At 38.9% G+C, this 9,637-nt stretch overlaps 1 non-coding gene across 1 annotated transcript; it reads right to left on the bottom strand.

The window, feature by feature from the left end:
• Positions 1-9,300: 9,300 nt before the first annotated feature.
• Positions 9,301-9,432, bottom strand: LOC132225415 (small nucleolar RNA SNORA51). Its single transcript, XR_009450924.1, has one exon. It is a non-coding gene; the product is annotated as a small nucleolar RNA SNORA51 (small nucleolar RNA).
• Between the last annotated feature and the right edge of the window lie 205 nt (positions 9,433-9,637).

Here is a 9,637-nt window from a genome sequence, read left to right as displayed (position 1 = left end):
TAGGATTGCTTAAATGGGGAGGGAGCCTTTTTCATCAGGCGGAGATGCTCTTGGCAGACAAAAATACACAACCCCTGTAACTGGATTGATAGCCAGCCATATGCACTATACTGCCAAACTGGTCATTAAAAAATTGAACCGCTTTCTTACACCTTACACCAAACAGTTGTTGCCCTTAAAACCCCTTCTCAGCCCCCACCTTAGGTTCTGCCTTCACAGTTCACCCAGATTAGGTTCTGATTGGTCAGTTTCTATGCCAGTCAGCATCAAAAGCTCTGCTTCCTAGGCAGCCATTGGCTCCTCACACTGCACACAGATTTGGTTCTGATTGGTCAATTTCTATGCCAATCAGCATCTTCAGGCCTATCAGTGGGCCTGATCAGAGAGGTAGGGCTGATCAGCAGCCCCAGAAGAGGCCCATGAGAAAGAGAAGCACGGCTGCTGGCCAGCCCTGGAGTGAAAGAGAGACTCAAGTGGTGATCAACAGCTGCCACGGAGGCTACAGATCAGACCCTGATTCTTTCTCCAGGCCTCTCTTAAGGCCTGATACACAGCTCCCTTGGCAGTCAGTGCTGGGTTGGGTGCCTGCAGCAGCAGTCAGTTCTGGGTCAACACGGCAACCTAGCACTGACTTCTGGTTGGGTTGAGCCTTTGGTGGTTTTGTATGTTATGGACCCTGGGTTTTTATATATTAGGATATACATACACTTGTGAAAGGATAGCCACAGAGTTTTTGGACACATATAGTACCTCACATATCTACTTTATTTTTGGTGAGAACATTTAAGATATACACTCTTAGCCAAATTCAATTATACAGTGCAGTGTCATCAACTATAGTCACCATGTTGTATATTAGATACTCAGACCTAGACCTTATTCATCCTATAACTAAAAGGCTGTGCCCTTTTACCAGCCTTTCCCTATTTTCCCCACCCCCCCAGACACTAGCAACCACCATTCTACTCCCTTGTTTCTATGTGTTCAACTATTTTTAAGATTCCATATATAAGTGATAACATTCAATATTTGTCTCTCTTTGTCTGACATTTCGCTCAAGATAATGCCCACCAGATTCATCCATGTTATTGCAAATGACAGGATTTTCTTCTTTTTAAAGCTGAACAATAGTCCATTGTGTGTATATGTATATATATAAATATATATATAAAATATATATATATATATATATATATATATATATATATATATATATATAACTTTTTCTTTATACATTCATCTTTCACTGTATACTTAAGTTGTTTCTGTACTTTGGCAATTGTAATTAATGCTGAAATAAACATGGGAGTACAGACACCTCTTCAAGACAGTGATTTAGTTTCCATTGGATATATACTCAGATGTGGGATTGATGTTGAATCATATGGTATTCTATTTTTAATTTCGTGAGAAACTTTATTATTATTTTCCATAATGGCTATACCAGTTTATAGCTTCACTGACTGTGTACAAGGGTTCCCTTTTCTCCACAACCTCCCCAGCATTTATCTCTTGTCACCAACTGTGTACAAGGGTTCATGTTCCCCCACATCTTCACCAGAATTTATCTCTTGTCTCTTCAACATTTCATGTAATACTGGTTTATCTTTTTGATATATTTCCTAACAGGTGTGAGATATGAAATAAAATCTCATTTATGGTTTTTATTTGCATTTCTTTGATGATCTATGATTTTGAGCATTTTTTCGTGTACTTGTTGGCCTTCTTTGGAAAAAAATATCTAGTCAGGTTCTTTGCTCATTTTTTACTTGTGATATTTGTTTTTTGCTATTGAGTTGTATGAGTTGCTCATATATTTTAGATATTAACCACTTATCATACATGTCATTTGCAAACATTTTTTCCTATTTCATTCTGCCCTACAACGTTTATTTTACTCGCTGATTGTCTTATGAACCTTCACATATACATAACAAGATGCTGTTTTATCGATGCTTTTAAGATTCTCTCTTTGTCTTTAACCCTTGGCATTTTAATTATAATGTGTGGGGAGAACATATTTTTAACACTCAATAAAAGCTGTTTCTACTTGTATGTCATACTTTCTAATTGATTTTTATTCTTTTAATTCCTAAAATTTCCTGCCTACATGGTGTAGTTGGTGGTGTAATTAAAGCAAAGCCATAGTACCACACCTGCCCCAAACAATCTCCCTAGCAACCTGCTACATCTCATCATGCCAAATTTTCCTTGTTATCCCTCAAATTAAAGTGCTTTTATTAGAGGCTAAGCCTGGGTTATTTCTGTAGATATTACTCTTAAAATTAACAAAGATTACTTACTTGCCCAGAGGGTTGGTGTGATAATGATGCAGGGAGGTGATCTCAACATAGATGATCTTCAGACATTTCAAACTATGATTGATGAACTAGTGAATGTGTGGGTTGTGTCCATTCGAGTTTGGTTCTTTTGAGTGGGGAAAAAGAAGTACCTGGAACAGAGAAAAGAAGAGGGAGGGTGAGATGTATGGCATATTTGTCCCCATGCCTGGCAATATGGACTCATGTTTAAGATCTCTGTGTTAGAAAGGAGGGAACTATAGGCAATAACTGAGAGCTTGTTTTCATAAGGGCCTCTTTGAGAAATGTAAACACAGGCACTGCTAATTTAGTGTTTATAGTGATAACATACAGTTCTCAATGAGGGAAAGGACAAATCTCTCCATTTTTTCAAGAAACAGAATGGCTTCAGCTCAATGAAGAGTGCAGGACATTCCTTATTGCTTTGCTTTTAAAACTAAATCACTGTTTCTTAGAGAAAATATAAAGTGTCAGATTAAGGGGTGGTGGGTAATAGGTGGTTAGACATCTACATTAATTCAGTAGAAGCACAAGCCAAAACAATTTGAGGTTTATTATATGAGACCACTACCATTACCATTTTTAGGTACAGATGGTGAGTCCTGGAGAAATTTTGGTAAACTTGGTAACTCTTCCCTCCAGAATTCTTCCAACAGCCAGGGTTACTTTATCAGATATAGCTAGTCATCGTTTGGAGAATCACAGAAACTCTGATGGAGAAGGACAAAGGACAGATGATGGTTAATAGGAATAATCTCATTGTGACATGAAAGTCTTGAAGTTGTAGAATAACAAGATTCTACTACAGGACTAGATGTGTCTGGGACCCAGATAAAAGCAGCAGAACCTCACTTGCCAAAAGGTTGCTCTGAACTTTCCTACCAATCCTTACCTGATATTTACCTAAACCAGTATCTCTGAAAATATGGCCTTAGCATCAATTTTATCAGAATCATCAAAAAGGTATGTTAAATATGTAGGCTGTTAACCCTGACTTTATCATTACTGTTCAGAATCTCAGTTGTGGGGGAAGAGGAAGTAAGACCTGGGAGTGTGCATTTAACAAAGTCTTCAGATACTTAGGATGGACAAAAAACATATAGACAATTTAATTAAGGCTTCCCCTTGGCCTCAGCTCCCCTCCCCACCCCATCCTAAGATAAAATACAGCAAGAAAGCATATATCCACTTTGGATGAATTTAAATGAAAAATAGTCTTAGTAATATGTCTATTTCATTCATTTAAGCTGTAAGGAAGTTCACAGAAAAGAGGTTTTATTTTATTTTATTGACTGCAAAGCAGCAAAACTCCAGTGTTAGGGTTACAATGGTCACAATGGGCCAAGCTGAATAAAAAGTGTAAACCCACTCTATCCTTGTTTTTAAATGATAGTCTAGCTAACTACAAAATTCTACCATAGAAACAATAATACAAATACTTATTTAAATTATTCTTTAAGCCTTCTCTAAAGGAAACTTAGCCATTTAGTGGATAATTGTACACTGGAAATGTTAAACACTCAAATCTCTTAGGATTACTAACCACTGACTTTCAGTTAACAGTAATCTCTGGGGGACCATCAGTTAGAGTGGGGTTTTGTAGACTTCCAGTAATAAATGTAGTATTGTCCTGGGTCTACACCATGGTCCACTTAGTGAAATCTTAATACTATCTTGACTTTATTTCTCCAGTTCTTGAGTTAAATAAATAACCTTAACAAAGGCATGATTTCCATTTATAACCCATGAGTAATACAATTATTTTACAAGAAAGTATAATTTGGACTTTTGTTTTATTTTTTTGAAGATCAAAGCAGAAAAACCCAACTGTAGGGTCACAATGAAGCTAGGTGATTCTTGGATCAACCAGCATTCCAAAAGGATCAGATAGCTCCATCAATATACTTAGTGCCTCTGGCTTCTAGTTACACCCACATGGGGGGTGTATTGTTCTGAACTTTGCACTCATGGACACATAGAAATCTTATATTCCAAAAACTTGTATAGGGGTAGGGTTTATATCAATATGAATGTTGATTTTTGTTATTTCTGGTGCTTTTTTTAACCACCCACACAAGTTATTTCACAAGCCTTCCAAATATATTAGGAAAATAAAGCATGTTGAGCTAAGAAGACAGTTTAATATCAACTTTTTATGGAAAAAAAAGCATGAATGTATTTTTAAACACTTCATTGAAACCCCATGTTAAACAATGCAAAGACATTAAGGTGAGTATGATTCCCAGATGTCATACAGTAGCTAAGGAGGCTTTTTTATCAAACACGATGTTGGTAGATAAAAGTTTTCTTTCTCCTTTGTTATCTAACCCTGCCAGTTTGTTGCTGGCAGCTATTCAGTAGCCAGTCAAAAATAACAGAAAGCCATTGTTTAATAATTCAATTTTTAGTGAACTGGAATGCAAAAAGAAGCATTTAAATCTTGGTAATAAGTCTGAACAGAAATACCTGACCATATCTGTAATCCCCCTGCAACTTTAGGCCACAGGAACCTACAAACTAGCCTAACATTTATCTTTGGATTAAAGTAAAGCAGCTCATCAAGCAAAGTCAGCTTTGGACCTATGGGCTTTAAATGTCAACATCTCTATCCATAAAATGGAACAATTAACCCTAAGTTTTCACACTCTCATTCAACTGGTTCAAACAACTCTGGACACTACTTACTTTGATCATTACAATTGCTAAATACCGGGTACATCAAGGCCCCTAGGCTGACTCAATACCACATCAAATCAATATTTTACCTTTATTTTCTGGATTGAAACTCTACACCAGAGAAAATTATTTGTTTTAAGGATTAACATCTGAAATGAACATTAAACTTATCATAAAGGCCCTGGCTGGTGTGGCTCAGTTGGTTGGAGCATCGTCCCATACACCAAATTGTGGCAGGTTAATTCCCAGGTCAGGATGCATGTGGGAGACAATTGATCTCTCTCTCTCTCTCTCTCTCTCTCTCTCTCTCTCTCTCTCTCTCTCTTTCTCTCTCTCTCTCTCCCTCCCTCCCTCTCTCTAAAAATAAAAAAAAAATAGGAGGAAAAAATGGTGGCCGAATAGACAGACCAGTCCTGAGCCTTATCCCGGAGCAGATAGAAGGAGCAACTAAATCAAATAACATCCACCTGGAATTGGCGAATTAGACATGGCTGGTGAGACAATTCGCAGTCAGGAAGGGCAAAAGATGCCTGGAGAAATGTAGGATAGGGGATCTGGGCTGGAGAGAGATGTGGGACCACCAGGCCAAGAGGGTCAGAAGGAAGCTGCAGGGCAAAAAGCCTATGTCCCTTGGGTACAGGCATAACATCCGACTGTGGAAAGGAAGTCCACAGGGCTGCTGGAGGCAGGGGATTCTAGATCTAAGTCCACAGCCATGAGAGGCTGAGCCCAGAAAGGTGGCCTGAAGAGGCGCCCAAACCACACAGTGCTGGGGGGGGAGGCAGTTGAGAAGAGGGGAAATAAATTCTCAGTCCCACAGTTGTTTTGCCTTTGTTTTGTCTTTGGTTTTATTCCAGCAGTTCTCAACCTGTGGGTCGCCAACCTGTGGGTCGCGACCCATTTGGGGGTCGAACGACCCTTTCACAGGGGTTGCCTAAGGCCATCGGAAAACACATATATAATTACATATTGTTTTGTGATTAATCACTATGCTTTAATTATGTTCAATTTGTAACAATGAAAATACATCCTGCATATCAGATATCTACATTACGATTCATAACAGTAGCAAAATGACAGTTATGAAGTAGCAAAGAAAATAATTTTATGGTTGGGGGTCACCACAACATGAGGAACTGTATTAAAGGGTCGCAGCATTAGGAAGGTTGAGAACCACTGTTTTATTCCCTAAACCCAGGTCATACAACCTTTCAAATACACTCACCCATGGCTGCAGTTCAGGTGGAGGTGCTGACTTGTGGAGTCTGCAGAGAGGCTGGGGAGCAGAGCGGGTCAGGGAAAGGTGACCAGGCATCTAACACTGAGACATTCCTGACCCTCCAAACCTAAGCAGCCATTTTTCTCGTAAAGAGCCAGACCCTCCCAGCAGCCTCAAGATAGCTAATACAACCACACCCAGACTATAACTGGCTCCAAATAGGCCCAAAGAGCCCTCAGGGACTGGGTTGAAGAGAGGCTGTTCAGACCTGGAAAGTGATAGAGCACCACCCCCACCTATAGCACTGTCAGAAACAGACATTTGAGAGATTCAGATTGACATCAGGCAGACAGGCAAATCAGGCAGATGGGTCCCACACGCTTGCAGCCAAGGCTGTGGAGACAGACACAAACAGAAGAGCGGTGAATTGCTTGGAATTTAAACATGGTGTGGACTACATAACAGGAACCTGAGAAGTGGAAGACAGAAAAGAAGAGTGGGGTCTTAAACCAGCTCCCATGGGACATTAAAATTCGGCTGAAGTGAACTACACTTCACTTTGTTTTTATCATTTATTTAATTTTTTTCTTTATTTTTTTATTTTTTATTTTTTGCATTATTTTTTCTTCATTCTATATTTATTTTTATTGTTATTTTATTTTATCTTATTTTTTCTTTTTCCCCACCCTTTTTTCCCTCACTTCTCCCTCTTACATCCTGTTTTCTCTTCTCCTGTCCCCACTTTATTTTTTCTCTTTCCTTTCTTTTTACCCCTTGTTAAAAATTCATCTTCTTTATCTGCTTTATTGACATGTTATTATTATTGTAGTCTCTGTTGGCTTATTCATATATCTAATTTTCTCTCCCCTGCTCCAAGTCCATGCACACTTCTCCAGTTTCTTTCTTCACTAGTCAATTTTTATGCTTGTTTTTCCTTTCCTCTCTCTCTCTCTCTTGCTGTCTTCTTCTCCTAATTGTTTAATTAGTTTCACTGACTAAACTCAAGCATATCTGCTCTCTCCTCTATTCTCCTTTTCCAAAAATCAATGAATAAATGAACAGGTAATTTTTTTTAATTTTTTTGTTTTATCATTTTATTTATTTGCTTATTTATTTGTTTGTTTATTTATTTATTTTCTTCTTATCCACTCATTCTCTTCCTACCTCTTCTATACTGAACTATGGTCCTTCCCCTATTCATTAAATTCTTTAACATTACTTTCTGTATATAAGCTCTGCGTCTCCAGATTCTGCCCCCCCCCCATTTTTGGGTGTTTGTTATTTGCATTTTTTCATTTACCATTTTTTGTGGTGTTTTTTCCACGTGTATTTTTTTCTTCTTTCTTCTTCTTTTTCTTTTCACTCTTACCTTTTTTTTTCTTTTCTCAATATCATTTTGCTCTCTTTTCAAAATCCTAATTCTCTTTTCTCTGGTTGTCACTTCTTCTGGGGTTATCGGTGTCATGAGTACATTCGTGTTTTTTTCCCTTTGTGTCATGTCTTCTCAAGTTGTATTTTGTGCTGTTCAGTCAATATGGTAGTGAGCTAGCCACATAAGCAGACACCCTGAGAGGAGACTCCATCCAAGAATGAGACAATAACACTCAAGGCCCAACTAAACAAATAAATCCCACATTTCCCAAGTAGGGGGTATCCCCAGAATACCCAGCCCAAAAGACTGGAGAGATTGCACCACTGGGTTCCACAAAATATCTATCCTAATAAAAGGGTAATATGCTGATTACACTGGACATCTTCTGAACATCTTCTGGATATCTTTCCAGACAAAACCACTGTGGCAGGGGCTGAGGCAAAGGCAGTTAGGGGCAATCAGGCTGGCAGGGAAGGGCAGTTAGGGGCAATCAGGCCAGCAGGGAAGGGCAGTTAGGGGTGATCAAAGCAGCAGGGAAACAGTTAGGGCAGTGATGGCGAACCTATGACACGCGTGTCAGAGGTGACACGCAAACTCATTTTTTTGGTTGATTTTTCTTTGTTAAATGGCATTTAAATATATAAAATAAATATCAAAAATATAAGTCTTTGTTTTACTATGGTTGCAAATATCAAAAAATTTCTATATGTGACGTGGCACCAGAGTTAAGTTAGGGTTTTTCAAAATGCTGACACACAAAGCTCAAAAGGTTCACCATCACTGAATTAGGGGGTGATCATTCGGGCAGGGGAGCAGTTAGGGGGCAATCAGGCTGGCAGGCAGAAGTGGTTAGGGGCAATCAGGCAGGCAGGCAAGTGAGCAGTTAGGAGCAAGTGGTCCTGCAGGGATTGGGCCCAAACTGGCAGTTGGATATCCCCCAAGGGGTCCAAGATTGGAGAGGGTGCAGGCCAGGCATAGCGACCCTCCAGTGTGCATGAATTTTATGCACCGGGCCTCTACTTTATTATATAAGACAAATGAAAAAAATCTGGGTAACATAGCAGTTTGATCTATAGAAACAATCACAAAGAGACAGCAAAGATGGGGAGACAAAGAAACAACCCCAGATGAAAGGAAAGAAGGAATCATCAGAAAAGTAAATAAAGGAAATGGAGGCAAACAATTTTTCAGAGAAAGAATTCAAAGCAATGGTTATAAGGACACTGAAAAGGATGGAAGACAAATTCAACAAAATGTGTAAAAATCAAGAGGAAATGAAGAAGGAATCAAGTGTAAATGAAGAATGCCTTAGCCTCAGTAAAGAACACAATTCAAAGTTTCAACAGTAGATTAGAAGAAGCTGAGGAATGCTTCAGCAACCTAGAAGACAAGGTAGTAAAAACACCCAAGCAGAGCAGCAACTGGAAAACAACAACAACAACAACAACAAAAGCAGGAGGAGAGCCTAAGGGAGCTTTGAGACAACATAAAATGAAACTACATATTAGTGGTTCCAGAAGGAGAAGAAGCAGAAAAAGGAATAAAAAATTGTTTGAAGAAATCAGACAGAAAACTTCCCTGATCTAGGAAGAAAAAAGTAACACAGGTCCCAGAAGCACACAGAGTACCAAAAAACATGAAACCCAAGAAAATGACACCAAGATACATAATAATTAAATTGGCAAACATCAATGACAAAGTAAGAATCTTTTTTTTGTCTCCCCATTCACAATACAGATCAGGCAAAGAGCCTGAGCTGAGGTGTATATGGGGTAAGTTTACTCTGCCTCCTATTTCTGTACAGTCAGTGTAAGAACACAGCCTGTGGTAAGCATCAGGAGGCCCAAAGTAAGAATCTTAAAGGCTGCCAGAGAGAGACACAAAGTTACTTACAAGGGAGCTCCATTTAGGCTATCAACTGATTTCTCACAGAAACATCAGGCCAGAAGGGAATGGAATGAAATATACAAAAAGATACAAAGCAAGAGACTGAATCCCAGGACACTATGCACAGCAAGGCTATCATTCAAAATGGAAGGTGAAATCAGG

The sequence above is a fragment of the Myotis daubentonii genome, chromosome X, assembly GCF_963259705.1.
Source record: "Myotis daubentonii chromosome X, mMyoDau2.1, whole genome shotgun sequence".
In the NCBI taxonomy this organism is placed as follows: Eukaryota; Metazoa; Chordata; class Mammalia; order Chiroptera; family Vespertilionidae; genus Myotis; species Myotis daubentonii.
The sequence above is the reverse complement of the archived record's forward strand: the minus strand, read 5'-3'. Positions and strand labels throughout refer to the sequence as shown.